The sequence below is a fragment of the Misgurnus anguillicaudatus genome, chromosome 1 (genome assembly GCF_027580225.2).
Source record: "Misgurnus anguillicaudatus chromosome 1, ASM2758022v2, whole genome shotgun sequence".
Classification (NCBI taxonomy): Eukaryota; Metazoa; Chordata; class Actinopteri; order Cypriniformes; family Cobitidae; genus Misgurnus; species Misgurnus anguillicaudatus.
Genome location: NC_073337.2, coordinates 28,504,110 through 28,523,647, shown reverse-complemented (window position 1 = coordinate 28,523,647; position 19,538 = coordinate 28,504,110). Strand labels below are relative to the sequence as shown.

At 38.7% G+C, this 19,538-nt stretch overlaps 1 protein-coding gene across 3 annotated transcripts in view; it reads right to left on the bottom strand.

Annotated features, from left to right (window-relative positions):
• The window catches only part of sema3aa (sema domain, immunoglobulin domain (Ig), short basic domain, secreted, (semaphorin) 3Aa), a 132,318-nt gene that overhangs the window by 73,041 nt on the left and 39,739 nt on the right, over positions 1–19,538 (bottom strand). The window lies entirely within an intron of this gene.

Sequence of the window (19,538 nt, the reverse complement as noted above, 5' to 3'; positions counted from 1 at the left end):
CTGAAAACAAGACAAAAATACTATCTAAAAATTCTTAAATTAAGATGCTTTTTCTTGATGAGCAAAATGACCCAAGAAAATAAGTCTAGTTTTTAGACCAAAAATATCAAATTAAGTGGTTTTGTGCATTAAAAAAAATCGAAAAAATCTGCCAATGGGGTAAGCAAAAAATCTTAAACAGTTTTCTTAAACACTAAATTCAAGAAAAATTCTAGAAAAATTCTAGCAAAACGACCCAAGAAAATAAGTCTAGTTTTTAGACCAAAAATAACAAATTTAAGTGATTTTGTGCATAAAACAATAAAAAAAAATCTGCCAACGGGGTAAGCAAAAAAAATCTTAAACATTTTTCTTAAACACTAAATTCAAGAAAAATTCTAGAATTTCCTAGAATTTCTAGAATTTTGTGATTTTTTGCATAAAACAATCAAGAAAATCTGTCAATGGGGTAAGCAAAAAAATATCTTTAACATTTTTCTTAAACACTAAATTCAAGAAAAATTCTAGAAAAATTTGCTTACCCCATTGGCAGATTTTTCTGCTTGTTTTATGCACAAAATCATTTAAATTTGACATTTTTGGTCTAAAAACTAGACTTATTTTCTTGGGTCATTTTGTTCATCAAGACAAAGCATCTTAATTTAAGAAATGTAAGATGTTTTTAGTAAAAACTAGACAAAAATACTAAATACAATTTTTCTTGACAGTCATTTTTTTGCAGTGTATGAGAATTTTTCATTTGACCCCCAGCCATTATGGTGACATCTTCTCAAGTATACTTTTACAGTTATAGGGGTCTACCTGTGCAAAATGTTAAATCCGAAACGACAAAATCTTTAACAAAGTGGTGAGCAACAGTTTTCCCTCATAGATCACACATACAAAAAATAACCTGTTGACTCTCTCGAGTTTCAACTTGAACAGATTTGGAAAAACGCAGACAGACTATTGCATTTGCTGGCGTTTAGCTCTAATCCTTTAAATAGGGTTTAGCAACCCAGAGAAACTGTTTTTGTAAACGTCGCTTGTGCTCGAGCTTTACCTTTTCTGCTAATTCCTTTATGATTAGCGTGGCTTTGCGTTACACATGCGAGATTTACCCTAAAACAACATTAGTCAGGAGAATATGCGATACAGACGGCCGTGCGACGTACAGACTTGCCCGTCATCTATACGGCTCTGTCAGCAAACGATGGCAAATAATGCCAATAAACTAAGGCGAGACAAGAAAAGCATATATAGATCACGCGAGAGCCCTCCGGTGAGAAGGTGCACACACACCTGCCTGTCGAAAGCTCTGTTTGAGGAGACCACCCTAAGTCAATATCTCTGACAGACCGACGTAAATGAGATCAAGGAGTATGACTCACTTGAACGAGAACATCTACCACAAAACAAGCTTGGGTTTAAAACGCTGTACTTGATGCGTGTAGCAACACATTGAACTAATAATAATCAGGGGCAGAGAGATACGGCTGGGTTTTGTGGATCAAACTTGCGTGTGGGATGACTTGTGAAATAGGCAAACATAGGGAATGGTTATTTGAAAACCTACCCTAGATAAAAGTAAGCTATTTACATTCAAGACAATCTTTTAGATGATTATCAGATAACAAAGATATATGATGCATACACTGTAAAACTTCCTTGTTGCATTTAAAATCTTAAGTTTAATCAACTTGAATTTACTATTTTAAGTGACTTTCAGTCTATTACTCACCATGTGTGTTTAAAACATGGTAATCAAATCCACAAATTTGCTCTACCAAGTGAGAAACAGTAACACAAGTTAGCCATTTTCATGTTGCACATCATTAAAGCCAAATAAACCCTTGTGTTTGAGATTGGGGGTCTTGTTGTGAGGTAGTTCAGGAGATTAGCTCAAGCTGCGCAGGCAAAACACACCAAGGCCCTCCAAAAAAGACCAGCTCCAGGCCCTCGACCCTTCGGCTTATCCAGACCCAGCTGCACACAATCCGTCTGGGTTCGATGCTGCGTCACTGCAGCCCCGCGGCGCTAAGCCTCCAATAAGAGGCTTGGATGAGTCTGACAAGCTGTCAAGTTAAGGACTTAATTAACCGTCTAAAGTCAACCTGAAGAGAAAAGAAAAGATCTACTCAAGGGTTGCCACAAGAGACGGAGGGTTAAAACTTTACCCCGCTTTTATTATATCAGAGATTTTTGACATACCTTGGGGTCTTTCTGTTACAAATTTATCCGGTTTGTTTCTGTTGTGCTGCACTTGATTTTATAATGATTTTATACATTTTTAGGATTAAAATAAGGGCGTGTAGTTGGGTGTTATACAATCTCAACTATTTTTAAAATTTGTACGTAATCTTACAATTATGATGTAACAATGTTTCAGAGCGAGACGGAGCAAGTAATGCTACAATAAAATCAAAGAGAGTTATTATAACATATTGACATGACGAATGTTCTCGTCCCATCAGCAATATTGTCACAATATACCTGGAAAACAGTGTTTTTAGGAAACTGGCTTTTGTTAAATGGATTTTAGAAAACAAAATAATTAAATATGTTTGCCAACTAAAACAATAATCCCCCACAAAAAATAATTAAAAAATAAGTAGGCGGTTTTACCTTTTGATTTTTTCTTCTTTACCTTTTTTATTGACCGCTTTAACGTTAACATGTAAATAAACATCCACTTAAACTAAATGAATAAAATTATTTATAATTCATCTCATGTTATACCATGACAAAAGAAATGGTTTCAAGCCACTGTTGCCAGGTCCAGTTATTATGAACTTTTTAAGTGTTTTTTACCTAATGAGACACTTTAGGATGTTAAAGAAGAAAGTTACTGTGGGTTCACACCAGCCGCGTTTGAGGTGTCAAATTTGTGTCTACCGTGTCTAGTTTGCAGCTTGAACATTTTGAGTTTACTCACTTCATTCGCACGTGAAAGCCGTGAGTGAAATTCTAGTCATCGAGAAATTCACACGGAAATTCGCGTCATGGGAGGGGCTTCTGCGACTCCGCTTGCTTCCAGTAATCATGTCACTACTAGAGCAAGCTTGTAGTGATTGGTTAACAAGGCTTTTTTTCGCCAAAGTTAAAATGTTTCAACTCGCGGGTTTTCCACTGCAACGCTCAATTCGCGCAAACTAGACGTGCGAATGAGGCAGAATCGCGTCTACCGCGCAGCACTAAACGCCTCAATCGCGCCGTGAAACCTCCAGACACACATCAACGCGTCTTCACATTGAATTAAAATTGATATCACTCACGCTTGATGCCTCTACCGCGGCTGGTTTGAACGCAGCATTATGGTTAGTCACATTTTTGTTTTATTTTTAAAACAGTGGTTCTCCAACTGGGGTCCGGGGCCCCCAGGGGGGCCCCAGTTTTATGACATTTTTATAAAATACATTAATTTATCATGAATTCTGTGACATTAAACCTAAAAAAAATAAGGCAGCACTACTTTGTATAATTTCATATTTTGTTTAATTAAAATGTAAAGTTTTAGAACTGTTTTTGGTCATCAATTTTCTTTGGGGGGGCCGCGAAGAAATACACTGTACACAAAGGGGGCCACACGCTGAAAAAGTTTGAGAACCACTGTTTTAAAAGATAAAATGTGAATTTATTTCATGTTTGTTTTGGGCTTGTATTTGTTTTTTTGTAACAACAACACTGATCTGGCAACAATGTTTCCAGGTTCCATCTGTACTCTACAACTGTGTTTAATATACAGCCGCAGAAAAAGTTTAAGTCTCATTCTGTCAACTACCGACAACATTTCTGCCAAATTCTTAATAAAAATTATGTTTTTAATTGCATTTATTTACTGAGAATTGAAATGGAGAAAACTAACAATAAAAAAGATGCAATGTTTTCCGATCTTCAATGCGGCAGAGAAAACAAGTTCAATGCATTTGTCAACAACAAAAAACTTATGTTTTAACAGGTATTTATCTTTCATGGGTCTTGTCATGCTCTCACTCTTTTACACTGGGCGACTTTGTGTCAGCTTTTGTTGAAATTCAACAGACACTGGACTGAAATGGTCACATTACATCTAGAAATAATGATTAAAGTCAAAACTGGAGTGGTCTGTATATCAAGATAAAAATGATGGGGACATAAAATAACTATACTTTCAGTACTTTCAAGTGGTCACCCTGGAAACTTTTATTTAAGAGATCTGTGTTTAGGAGACTTAACTTTAACTTTGTTTCATTGAAATAAAACAGTATAATTTTTGGACTAAACTTTTTTGCATTTCAGAAGAAACTAATGAGATGTTGTAGTGATATAAATTATAATATTTATTTTTCCACAATATAAAAAGTATATAAAAGACTATAGTTTCATTTGTACACTAAGTCGCAAATATATGGTTTCATGTTACATAATAATATGTGATTCAGTTTGTGAAAACCCAGCTTAAGTCATTTATTTGTGTTTTATAGGTTCTTCGCAGTTTGTGTTTTCACTATGCACAAATCTAGATTTTATTTGTCAGTGTATCTACGCAAAAATCAGTCGTCGAAGCTTGCGAGCTCAGACTCATCCGTGATCACCGCAGTCTCCACAACCAACCACGGCACTATCGCACATCCCCCAACACTCCAGTTAAAGGAGACAGTGATCAATTATGCATAACTTTGTTTGTTTGCACAAGGTGATGCCGTGTCAAACCGAGTCGTGCTGCACGTCGCTATCCTGCCAACTTTTCTGATGTAAAACAGAATCTCTCTTGACCTTCTTTTCTCTCTTCTCCATCAACGCCGAGTGTTTAAGTACGGCATCTCACTCCTTCAGTAATGTGTTTAGAAATGTCACCCGCACCCCCTTACCTTTCAATCACTGTAATGCATTTGACTGTGCTAACCCTCTTCCCTGCGGCCATGTGTGTAAAACTGTCTCATACGACACTTTCTCAAGGTAATGTGTTTGAGTAGCTTATCTCAGGCATAAATGTGAATACCACCAGCCCTTGTGTCCACGTCAATGTGTTGGATGCGGTGCTGTATGTGAATTCTGTGTACTGTGTAATCGGAGTCAGTGTAATGTGTAATCCGTTTCTGTGACCTGCAGTTGAATGACTGTGTGAGCTCTTCCAGGTGTATCATCAGATTTTCCACTTCTCTGCCCCCTTAAATCTCATTCTCTCTCTCCTGGCACCTTCTTCTGTTTCGGGCCGGAGCCACTCGACGTATTTTCCCTGTATTTCCTTCACTCCTCCTCCCCTTTCCAATTTTTCCTGGCTTAACCCACTTCAAGTCAATTCCTTCTTTTCGTTCGACAACAATGCACAAGGCACTAGCTCTTGAACTTTGTTATTTTATCTCTTTTGCTCCTAAATCTTCTCGTTTTCCATCAACAAACCATCTCTTTCCCTCTCTCCCTATGCTACCGTTCCATGATCCAGACGATCTGAAAGAAAAGCGTTCTGCGCTGTGACAGCAATAGCAAAGTTTCAGTGCGGTGCAGCCAATGATGTGTAGCTGTTAACCTCGAAGGTGCAGATTCTGGCTGTGGAGAGATCACCCACCGAGAGGTGTAGCCCCCCAATTCGTATCACAGCTTAAAACTTTTACAAGTTCTTTTAAACTGCATCCAAATTGTGACCATGCGCTTATTCGAATCCCAAACTGTTATCCCAGAAATTACACACCAACTTGAGATCCTGTTCTTGAGTTTTTTTATATTTTCACCTAGTACAGTAGACTAAACATGGAGTTTCCAGTGTTTTCTCAGCTGAGTACATTTCCCTGCCTTCTCCATGTAATAGAAAGTTGACCTTCGCTGTAAGTTCCAGCGGTATGCCTAAATCCCTGGAAACCAATTTCCCTGTTAGCCGATAATGGTTGTCTGGAAAGTGTCAAATAAAACACTTATGGATTTAATAGACGTAACAAGGGGAAGTTTAATCAATTAACCTTTAATTTGACCTGAAATGAGATGACTTGAAAAAATAATCTGGAAAACGTGTTTATATTCAAACGCGACATATCGACCAAAATACAAATAGTTGTAACTCACGAACATATAGTTTCACCTTACGAGACAAATACTGACCCACTGGAGTGTATGGATTACTATTTGATGTTAGGTGGGCTTCAAAAACCAGATACCATGCATTATAATGCATTATAACGCTACACTTGGATGGCATTGACGTGCATTATAAAGCTTCAATAGGATGGCATTGATGTGCATTATAAAGCTACAATAGGATGGCATTGACATGCATTATAAAGCTACAATAGGATGGCATTGACGTGCATTATAAAGCTACAATAGGATGGCATTGATGTGCTTTACAAAGCTACAGTAGTATGGCATTAAAATGCATTATAAAGCTACAGTAGGATGGCATTGACTTGCATTATAAAGCTACAGTAGGATGGCATTGACATGCATGATAAAGCTATAGTAGGATGACATTAACATGCATTATAAAGCTACAGTGGGATGACATTAACATGCATTATAAAGCTACAGTAGGATGGCATTGACATGCATGATAAAGCTATAGTAGGATGACATTAACATGCATTATAAAGCTACAGTGGGATGACATTGACGTGCATTATAAAGCTACAGTAGGATGGCATTGACATGCATGATAAAGCTACAGTAGGATGACATTAACATGCATTATAAAGCTACAGTAGGATGGCATTGACATGCATTATAAAGCTACAGTAGGATGGCATTGATGTGCATTATAAAGCTACAGTGGGATGATATTAACGTGCTTTATAACGCTACAGAAGGATGACATTAACATGCTTTATAAAGCTACAGTAGGATGACATTGACATGCATTATAAAGCTACAGTAGGATGGCATTGGCGTTCATTATAAAGCTACAGTAGGATGACATTGACATGCATTATAAAGCTACAATAGGATGGCATTGGCGTTCATTATAAAGCTACAGTGGGATGATATTAACGTGCTTTATAACGCTACAGAAGGATGACATTAACATGCATTATAAAGCTACAATAGGATGGCATTGGCATGCATTATAAAGCTACAGTAGAATGACGTTGATGTGCATTATAAAGCTATAGTAGGATGGCATTAACATGCTTTATAAAGCTACAGTGGAATGACATTGATGTGCATTATAAAGCTATAGTAGGATGGCATTAACATGCCTTATAAAGCTAAAGTAGGATGGCATTAATGTGCATTATAAAACTACAGTGGGATGGCATTAACGTGCTTTATAACGCAACAGTAGGATGGCATTGACGTGCATTATAAAGCTACAGTAGGATGGCATTGACATGCATTATAAAGCTACAGTAGGATGGCATTGATGTGTATCATAAAGCTACAGTGTGATGGCATTGGCGTAAATAAATGATGGCGAATTTTTCACTTTTGGATGAACTATTCCTTTAAAGATTTTGTGCCCGCCCATGAAGTATGCAAGTATATACTTTTCTGTGAGTGAGTTAAGGAAAGCCCATATGGTCGAAGAGAAGGGAGATCCCTCACATAGAGGGATGACATTAATAAAGGCTGGGCTCACATAAACACACTATTGTTCTTTGAAGTTTCTCTGCAGCCTTGCGGAGGGTAAGTCATACATCATGCTCAGCCACACACGGGGGTCTTGGGGGCCACGGCTCCAGCCTGTCCCTCCACCGCCCCAGCAGCAGCTAACACAGCCCGTGTGTCCCCCAAAAATCATCTTTCCCAGAGGCTTGAGAGCAAGGTTAACAATGGATGGTTGTGTGAATGGAATCTACTGGAGGATCAATTGACCTTCCCCATGCATCACACAGCGGATCAAACTGATGCCAAGTCACCAAAGAAAGAGAGGCGCCATTAAAGGAACACGCCCACATTTTGGGAATTTAGCTTATTCACCGTATCCCCCAGAGTTAGATAAGTCCATACATACCTCTCTCATCTCCGTGCGTGCTGTAACTCTGTCTGACGCAGCCCCCGCTAGCTTAGCTTAGCACAAAGACTGGAAATGCATGGCTCCAGCTAGTATACTGCTCCCAATAAGTGACAAAATAACGCGATCATTTTCCTATTTATGTGTTGTGATTTGTATAGTCAAACCGTGTACAAATAACAAGGTGATATGAGACACAGCGATCTTTTAACAGTATACATACTGAGAACTATATTCTCTGAAGACGAAGCACTGCCGTATGGGCGGAGTGATTTGCACAATTCTGACCGAACTCTCTGCTCCTCACCAGGGGCTTCTCGTGTGCTGCGAGCAGATCACTCCGCCCATGCGGCAGTGCTTCGTCTTCAGAGAATATAGTTCTCAGTATGTATACTGTTAAAAGATCGCTGTGTCTCATATCACCTTGTTATTTGTACACGGTTTGACTATACAAATCACAACACATAAATAGGAAAATGATCGCGTTATTTTGTCACTTATTGGGAGCAGTATACTAGCTGGAGCCATGCATTTCCAGTCTTTGTGCTAAGCTAAGCTAGCGGGGGCTGCGTCAGACAGAGTTACAGCACGCACGGAGATGAGAGAGGTATGTATGGACTTATCTAACTCTGGGGGATACGGTGAATAAGCTAAATTCCCAAAATGTGGGCGTGTTCCTTTAACAAGTCATGTACATGAGCAACCCTCATAACAGATTTGCAGATGTAAAGACTTTGTAGTTTAAGCTCTGAATGTTACTTAACACTTCTAAATGGGAAAACTGTACACTGGGAAACATATGCAAATGTGCCAGACCACAATAAACAATGTTACGCAACAAAAGTTAACACCTCTTTAGTGACATTACTCTATTGCAGCAGTTTGAAAACAATCCTGCAATACACGTTAGGTAAAGTTGATCTTGTTAAATTGCAAGTTATTTGAATTTATTTGGATACTACGAAAAAAACTCATATTGCGTCCCTAAGAACACATGTTAGGAATATACAGTACATACTGGCAATGCATTGGGCAAGCATGTGTCTGCAGCTGCATACAGTATGTTTCTGACTCATAAGCAGATCCATGTGGAATCTACTAAATTATTTTTGCTTTTCTGTTTTGAATTTGAGAGGAAATCTGGGGGACGTTGAAACATGAATTTAAACAGAGAATTCGTTAATTGAAGCCAACATTATTGCATTCTTATCGGAATCTCAGATCATAATCAAATTTGCCTAAAATCCAACAAATGAAGTTGTGAAATCTTATGCACGGTACAGATTCTGTGCAAGCTTGCTTACAAGTGTTTCTGTAATGTAATGACAAGCAAACGTGCCCTAATAGCCAAAGGAAGTCCACCATCCCAGTGTGACACAGGTGTGAATGCTCCCAGCACGCCATTTTCTAGATTTCATCTATACGAGCAGCCGCATTGAAACTACATTCTCCCCAAAGCCCTTTGGCTGTTTTTGAACAGGGGTCACCAGTTTTTAACACATAGTCTCTTAATGGACGCAGGCAAGAGAGTGGGGGTCAAAGTGTCATGTTTGGTGTGCCTGGGGCATATCACAACACACAGGGCCAATGGCAGTCAAAGAAAGAAGCTTGAAAGGACCAACGTTTGCACAAACTGAAGCTTATCTGCATATCAGAGGGAGGACAACTGTAGTAAAGGAGGGGAAATGAGGAGGAGATAGAGAGCATTATGGATATACACAGGATTCGGCAGGTAAATATAAAGTTTCATCAGGTTATTAGAACTACGATTTAATACCAAAATCCTTTAAGGGATGTTGCACCACTAGGCGGCCATCTTTGCAGTTAATTCAGTCATGCAAGACTAAAGTCCTACATACTTGATTGGGGAAATACAGATATAGCATGCTAAAAATCACAATACACTATATTGCCGAAGGTTTTGGGACATCTGCCTTTACAGTAAATGTTAAATGGACTGCATTTATATAGCGCTTTTAACAGACCTATGGCCATCCAAAGCGCTTTACAAGTTTGCCTCACATTCACCCATGCAAGGCGCCATCCAGCTCGTCGGGAGCAGCTGGGGTTAGGTGTCTTGCTCAAGGACACCTCGACACTTGGTCCGGTGGAGCTGGGGATTGAACCACCAACCTTCCGGTTTGTAGACAACCTACATGAACCACTGAGTCACTGCCGCCAGTATATGCACATGAACCTGAATGACATCCATTAATATGAAGTTGGTCCAACCTTTGCAGCTATAACAGCTTCAACTCTTCTTGGAAGACTTTCTTCAAGGTTTAGGAGTGTGTTATGGGAATTTTCGACCATTCTTCTGAAAGCACATTTGTAAGATCAGAGACTGATGTTGGACGAGAAGGCCTTGCTCGTAGTCTCCGCTCGAATTTATACCAAAGATGTTTTATTGGGTTGAAGTCAGGACTCTGTGAAGGCCAGTCAAGTTTCTCAACACCAAACTCACTCATCCATGTCTTTATGGACCTTGCTTTGTGCCCTGGCACATAGTCATGTTGGAACAGGAAGGAGCCATTCCCAAACTGTTCCCATGAAGTTGGGAGCATGAAATTATCCAAAATGTCCTGATAAGATGATGCATTAAGAGTTCCTTTCACTGGAAGTGATTGGAACACCTGAATTCAGTGATTTGGAGGGGTATCCCAAAACATTTGGCAATATTCTGACCAACAGTTAGACCTGACATCAACTGTACCATAACTTTTGTTTCTCAAACGCAAATTGTGCTAAAAAGAACAGGTTGGAAAGCGCCTCAAGCAACTTTGTATAAAGCCCCTTCCCCAAAGAAACTGGTTGTATTGTATGATTGTTTGTATTGATTGGAAGGCAGGACTTCCGTCACTAGAGTGGCCATTTTAAGTGTTGCATTGTTCCCTTTTAAACAGCTTTTCCAAAACTCAATGTGGTGACGCATGTGCAACATTCATCGCATTTATCCCCAAAATCAAAAGGATGAGGATCATGAGGGTCACAATGATACGAATGTCCATAGAATTATTAAAAAAGTGGGATAGGCCCGACAATAAAAGCCTGAGTAACCTACACAGGAAGAGCAGTAGATACACAGTAAGGGGAGTATAAAGACAAACAGGAGCGACATGTGGACAGGTTGGTTCTTATCAGGGCGTGTGATGGAGAAGATAATGGGGTGATGACAGAGATGGCTGGTATCCAGCTTAATCAATCACAGCATGCTGTCAATCAAAGCCTTGATGCTTTATTGACATAGCATCACACCCCCTCAAACAACATTAATAGCCATTCAAGCTAAACTATAGCACAAACTAAAGCGTGTTTTGGACAGCAGATGTCTTTTAACTAGGTCAATATTGGGATTGGGGGTTGTTGAGAACCAAAACACATTTGATAATGGAGCTGTAAGGCACGTGGTGCTACATTGATCCACGGTGCTCATGTAGACTCATGTAGACTATCAACCTTTCTAGTTTTGCCTGATCTCACAAGAATTTGTGGATATTTTATGAGTTGGCTAATTTGTATAAATTCACACAAAGTTAATCATGCAAAAACTTACAATTATCATAAAAAACAACAACAAAACTCCGCTCCTAACCCCAACTTCACAGGGATCAAGGTAAATCATATAAAATTGTACGAATGTGGTCATACAAATTAATGCAAATTAGCCACCTCGTAAAATACTTACGAATTGCCATTAGATAACGTTAGAAAACATTAAATATTTAACTGTGACATAATATCATGACAGCATGATCCTGCCATAGACAACTATAAAACAGCAAGAAAATCGTCCTGCTAACTTCACATTGAATCCTTCAGTGCATTCGACCTTTACCTGACTGAACTGTAACGCTTCACTTGTTCCATTAAAACCCAGGATCACGCGTCGATAAAAACCAGCTCGACATTGACCTAAACCCCGAAGCTTGTATTACCCGACTTGTCAATGTCATTGATGACCCATTCGTCCTGGTTCAGATTGATACGAGACAAAACTGCATGTGCAGCTCATTACCCATAATGCCGCAGTGGCTGACACGCTATCCATCTATTACTGCTGATTCCTTTCTTTAACATTCTCTTCCCCACCACAAATACCTTTTTCTTAACAAAAAATATAGTTAGCAAATATAAAAACGTACTTATACTAGGGCAATTTTTCCCAAAATTCATATCTCTGTATTTTATTGGGGGGGCTAGGTGTTGGTATGCGATAAATATTGTAGTATTTTCTGCAAAACTGAATACACTTCAGTACTGAAGGTCTGGAATTCATGTAAGCTTTTTTCGGCAAATGCCCACCCACGAGCCCGTTTGAAGGACATGTTTAACAACCAATCACGTTTCAGAGTATGAAAATGTCCACACAACAACAGACCGGCAGGCAACAAGTCAGTCATTAAAATAACCAGCCGCAACCGAAAAGCATGCAAATATGCAACATTACTTACCATAAAACAACGGTGTGCACTTCATCAACAGCAAAACCAGTGAGACGCTCCCAGTAAACATCTGTTTGAAGCATATGCAATGGGCAAAGGGTCGCCAAAGCTTGGAAAATAATACTATTCCCAAATCTTATTGGCAAACAGGTCAAAATATCTCTTTTTGACTACACAAACTGCCTCAAGCAAAACTCCTGGATGTCTTTTATAGTCTATGCCATAAACTTTGCATATTTTTGAGAATGCAATGTTTAGCTGATCATGATAACTGTTCATTATTACCCACGTAAACACGGGGACCGAAAATAATCGCTACACTTGTGTCTTCCGGAAATCCGTTTTAATAAAAAAAAAAATGACTTTAACATTCCTGAAGGGGTTTCCAGTTAAGTATCAGACGTTTAGCCAACTTTCCATGGGGTTGACATCTGAGGCTGAAGGGGGTTGCACACCGGATGAGAAGCGCAGCGCCGCGTCGCATCTAGGACAACTCGGAGGTATCGTACACCAGAAGTGCACATTAAATAGTGCAAGCTTAGTCAGATAGCGTCTATTTCAAAATGCTAATATACGTTAGCAGTAGGGCTGGGCAAAAATTTTTTTTTTTCGATTAATCGTGTTTTTTATGTGGATGATTCAAAATCGATTCTCAAAGGCCACGAATCGTGGTTTTCTTTCATATTTATTTCCGCAAACATTGAACGTAAGATTAACATTAATCTAATTACTAGTCTTCTCCACTAGACTGTTCTTACTTGTTTCAGCATACATTTTTTCTCTTGCACCAAAATTGTATTGTATTTAACATAATTGTATGCATTTAAAAAATTAGAGATGGGTTCTGTTTTAATGTACCCAAGTGTACCTGAAATAAAGTTTAATAGAGTTTAATATATCCTACAGGTTTGTGGCTCTTAATTTCTTTTATTAATTACTCTTGTAAACTTATGTTCACTGTTCTTTTTTATAAATATAGTATTTGTATTCAATCTATATTCATTAAGTTAAATCGAGTATAAAAATCAGAGAATCGAAATCGAATTGATAGCTTGTGAATCGAAATTGAATCGATCTGGAACATCTGAATCGATACCCAGCCCTAGTTAGCAGCCAATGTTAATCGCTAACAATTTGGGACAAATATGATGTTATTTAATGTTAAACTATATGAGTGACGCGACAGGGATTTAAGCAACTTCCTGAGTCACAGCTGCCGCCGGCGGTGTGCGTACATTCGTAGAAAATCATGTGTTCTGTTTTTAGATTCATGGGGCGGCGTGCATTTCTCGTTCAGTGTGCGACCCCCTTAAGACTACCCTAGCCCCAACCGTGGACGTGTACACAAAAGTAAAAAAAGACCTCTTTAACATTAAAATCATTACTGGACAAAAAACTGTCCACCATTTAACTTTTTAAAGTCTTCAAGACTACATTTTACAAATGCAACTGTTTTTGCTCTGTTTTGGACACATTTTTTGACTCTCATCAGTTCCACCTTCCCTGGCACATTTACACACACACACACACACACACACACACACACACACAGACAGTTGTCTCAACCAGACGGCAGAGGCTGAAAACAGACAGGACCAATTTTCTGCTAATTGGAGCACAGGAAATTGCTCCTCATTTTAATTTACTGCCACACAGCCAGTGAGACATGTGATCCACCATCATCCTCCTCTAGTCCTCATTGCAGGTGTGCGTGCATGAGAGAGAGAGAGAGAGAGAGAGAGAGAGAGAGAGAGAGAGAGAGAGAGATACAACATGCATTGCCTTTGCTCTTGTAGCCCACAAGTGCAAAGGTCACGCCTCTGGACATTAATATGACTTAAATACAACATGAACTCTCAATGGGGTCAGGCGCATTGGGAGAACCACGCAGGCCCATTTACTCCCATTGCGGTTTTTATAACAGCAGACTTTAAAGCTGCCGCCGTAATTCAATTGATTTCATATTTTTCTTGAAACCCCCACGAGGGATGCGGTCAACTGATTTATCAAGTCTGTCACAATATTTCAAGACACCCCTGAATATTTAGTTGAGCCAGAAAACTGATGGCACGTTCAGATGAGAATAATCTATTACGAGATACCTGACTGTAATTAATCACAGCAGACTATTGGATAACCCGAGGTGCTGTCCTGAGCAGTCGGGTGAAATGAGATCAAATCTGAATAAACATCCAAACGATAACATTTCTAAAGGGGATTACATTTTACTCAAGACCCAAGTCCTCTTTAGGGAAATGTACGGCTTCCTGATTTGATTTCCTAAAGGATGAAATAATTGACTTCAGTTTGAGGATAATAAATGTAAGTGCTTAATACATCTACATTTAGGGCTATGCAATTATATCCAACATTAACATTATGCATGATTACTCAGTCATGCAAGTTATGAAATTGACTACAAAAAATATTCTTGTTCGATCAAAATGATGGGTTCTCACGAATAAAAGTGTATAATGATTACGGACATAATATATTTGAGCTATGAGTCATTTATTTTTCTCTCTCCTGTCTGTTTTTTGTCTACCTTCACTTCACCACAACCCCATTACAACCATTTCCTGGAACATTTACGTGACTGCTTTCCATGTGCGGGTCTGGATATCTCTCTGTGAACCGCGCTCTCTTGTTTTGCCTTTGGTTGTTTCTCTGTTCACTTTTATTTGTTGTTTCAGAGCAGCAGGGTGAGATCTCGCTGCAGAGATGTCAGGATTGTTTATTTGGGATATACGAGGCTCGCCACATCTTTGACAGTTTATATGCTTATGGAGACAATAACATGGCTTTTTGATGGATCTGGCGGTTCAGTACGGTTCCGTTTTAATGACTGAGTGAATAAGTGCGAGTGTTTTCCTCCTGGACCGAATCCAAGCCTCGGATGACAAGAATCCAGCATATTGAGTTTGTTTACTGAGGGTCTGGAGTTAAAACTCGACCACCGCTCGTAATGAGAGGGAAATAACTCTGAGGCTGCAAAATTTTAACAAAAAAGCTTTGCTTACACGCACACACAAATCCACCACAGATATTTGCTTTGAATTATGCATAATGGGGAACCCGGGGTTAGTTGTCACATGTGAAAGTTGCAACAATGGCTATCAATAAAGTTGTGAGTCAACAGAATAATTACACAAATGTTTGTTTTCTCCATCCGTGGTTTGTATGTTGGTTTAAAATGTTTACTTAAACAATAAAAGCGACGGGTCATATGGAGGTGATGGTAAAAGGTGCTTATAACAAGATACAAGTTTTTACTATTCCGAAAGAATACCCGTTAAGAGGAAAGAAAACAGTTAGGTATGACCACACTGCAAAAAAATATTTTCAAGAAAAAAATTCTTAGTATTTTTGTCTTGTTTTCAGTACAAATATCTAAAAATTCTTAAATTAAGATGCTATTTCTTGATAAGCAAAATGACCCAAGAAAATAAGTCTAGTTTTTAGACCAAAAATATCAAATTTAAGTGATTTTGTGCATAAAACAAGCAAAAAAATCTGAAAAATGTTTTTTTGCTTACCACACTGGCAGAATTTTTGCTTGTTTTTTGCACAAAATCACTTAAATTTGATATTTTTGGTCTATTAACTAGACTTAATTTAATTCAATTTAAGAATTTTTATATATTTTTACTGAAAACAAGACAAAAATACTAAGATTTTTTTGAAAATAATTTTTTGCAGTGTATAGTAAAACCATACATTAAGGACAAAGGTAAACTATAATAAAGACAGATTTTAATTAATTCCTCGGCAGCCTTTTTTTTTGTTGCCCGCCAGCATTTTTTGTGATTTTCACAAAAGTTTCACAAAGTGCATTCCAGGAAAATTTTCTTCTAAAAATATACAAACATACATTTATACAAACATTTATTTTTCTTCCAAAATAAAAAAAATTAGCAAAAAGCTGAAATAATTTTTTTATTTCTTTTTGTGAAGGAATTTTGTTCGTATATCAGATTCAGAACGATTATCAAAACATACACAGAGTTTAAAATTAGTAAAAAAATCTTAATTTTTTAATAAATTGGGTAAGTCATCTAGTGTATAATCGCGGTATTACAGATTAACATAAAACCTCATCAGGAACACGTTTTTATGCAAATGTTTTCTCTTAACTAACGAGATAAGTTGTCGATGATGGGAAAGAGTTAAGAGTAAGTGAATTTGCACACAGAAATTCTCGTCCGATATTTTTTGCATGTTAAAAAATGAATACGACCTCACGTTGCTTCAATCACATTTACACATTTACATTCGTCATAAAAAATAGATCGGTTTATTTTTCTGCATTTTCCGCATTCGTAGCAAGTATTTTGAGAGGTGTTTTGACAATTTATTTATCTTTTAAAGTTAGGTAATGCAATTTAGGTCTGGGCAGGTTTATAAATAAAAAGTCTCTGCCTTAATTGTATACAAAACGGCAAAATGATAAATCATTCGGGCTAAAATGTAAATGTTGGATCAACTTTAAAAAATTACTTTAATTGGTAACGCCTAAAAAAGCTCACTTTAAGGGACATTTTTAAGTTGAAAATTTTAGGTTTTACCAATTAAAGTAAGTGAAAAAAATTCACCTTAATTTTATAGAGTGAGAAAATTTAAGTTTATAAAACAACATTATTGTTAGGTGTTACCAATTAGGGCACCTTTGACTTTTTATATTGTATAGTGTAATAACAGTCTTATAGTGTGATGAATAGCCATGTTCACGCCATACTCTGCAAGTTATCACATCATTTATCCGGCCATCATGCACAAATGATCATCTCAGTGCACGTGCAAGTTCACAGAGTGGACGAACGAATTAAGAAATGCACACATCTGACCTTGCCTGACATTTACTGGTCATTTGCATCCAAGAGGCTTCGCCCGACACCAATCAATGCAGAGATGTTTTAACACTGAATCGCTTACTAATCAATAGCGTGACATTGCCAAACACAGACGTCTATCAGATGAGCATCACTCAATAAGACCGCTGCTCATCGGGCGCACAATCGATGAATACTTCACGTTCCAAAAAGCTCATCCATCCCGCGCTGGCATGTTTTCCAACATCTGACACTGTCATCTATCTGCGTGTGATCGCACGCCGGTGAGATTGGACGTCGTGTTGCACATGTAGGCAGTTTTAATGAGACTGTGACCTTTCCCTTCATGGACCTGCAGACCCATGTTCTCTGAACTTGAATAAATCCTGTTCTCCCGTTCAATCTCCGGGTGGTGGTGGGGTTATTTCAATCTAACTATTCGTGGTATGCACCCACAACCAACTACATATTAGCAAATAACCAGAAAAGTACTGAAAATTATACAAGTAACCACTTATGGTTTTGATTTTTACTTGTACACCAGGTTCAGGATATGATTTTAACCCTTTGTACATCAAAATTACATCCTCTGGGTCTCTCTCTCTCTCCAATGTCTCTCTTCATCTATACTTTCTTTTTATATGGGTCATTACAATCTGATATACTCTACAGTTTGTTTACTCATGAATTATTCTATCAACCCATCTCTCTCTCTCTCTCTCTCTCTCTCTCTCTCTCTCTCTTTCTGTCCCCCTATCATATTTTGCCGAATGTCTATTAAAACAGGAGAGTCTGACAGTAACTGTGAGTGGTCCGTTGTGACTGATACAACCATCCATCATAACACTCGGTATGTGTCTCCTGAGGGACCATCTACACTTCTGGCCATCCCCTTAATGAACTGCACACATCACTCACTCACCTGCGAGTCAGGATTGCATGTGTGGGCTTAGACTCGATAAAACATAACTTGAAACACTCATCCGTGTTACAGTATGTCCAGGCTATTGTTTTAAAATAATTTTTGTATATAGGATACAACGGTGCACACACAAAACAACTTTTACCTTTTATACGGTCACATTACAGAACATCTGTCCACCTGAGGTACGCTGCGTGTCCGAAAATGCATGCTTTTATTTTAAGACCCAATAAAAATGCTTGACAAGTACAAGAAGTTTGTCCAGGATGTATCAAAGGCCCTCGTCCATTTTAATTTTAATAGCCAGTAACCTTTACTGAATATTTAATAACACAGATGCACATAAATATCGAGCACTGCTGTTGCAGTAAACAAGCTGATGCAGCAATGCAGAGGTGTTTATAGGATACTGCAGCAATAATGCAGCACATGAACACACAGCAAGCACCATTGCAGCTGCAGCAATGCATGCATAGCAATTAAAGCTGTTAATAGCTGCAGAGGGGTTTGACAGCACGCTTATTAGGGTCAGTGAGTTTAATCGTTGACGGCTAGAACTCTGCTACTAAAAGAAAGTATGCACGCGACACCTACAGATGCTACCTGGGTGGTAAACGATCAAATTTAGCATGCAGCACATTTCATAAAATGTACCAGTGACTACTGTGGTAAATAAGGAGACTGAGGTTTTGGTGGTGGTGTCAGAATGGTTGGTGTTTGGAGAATCAACGATGTGGGTTTGGCTCTGGAGTTATGCATGTATGAGTAAAATAAACCACTAGTCGTCTTTCACATCTACTTTACTAGACGGGTGAAAGATAAAGCACAGAGCAAGAACACACAGGGACATGGAGACACATATGCACATATTGTACACACACGAAGCCTGATGTTTAAACTCTCTGTCGCCTCTGGGTTCTGTCTTAAATGCAGATGAAAATCGGACACACTCCTAGTCATATTCACTTGAAGAAATTGTGTCATTTCTGCATTATTGGCATCAACAAAATATCCCTTACTGTGGGTTCACACCAGACGCGTTTGAGGCGTCAAATTTGCGTCTAACGCGCGTAATAGGACGCTTGAACACTTTGAGTGTACTCGCTTCATTCGCGCGTGAAATTCTAGTCATCGAGACATTCACATGGAAATTTGCGTCATGGGAGGGGCTTCTGCGACTCCGCTCGCATCCTGTAATCACATCACTACTAGAGCAAGCTCCTGATTGGTTAACGCGACGCGTTTCTCCGCCAAAGTTCTGATTTTTCAACTCGTGCATTTCCAGCGGCAACGCTCAATTTGCGCTATTCGCAGCTTTTGCGCAAACTAGACGCGCAAATGGGGCGGAATCGCGTCTACCGCGCCAAACGCCTCATTCACACAGCGAGACCTCCAGACGCGCGCCAACGCGTCTTTACATTGACTTAACATTGAAATGTTGACGC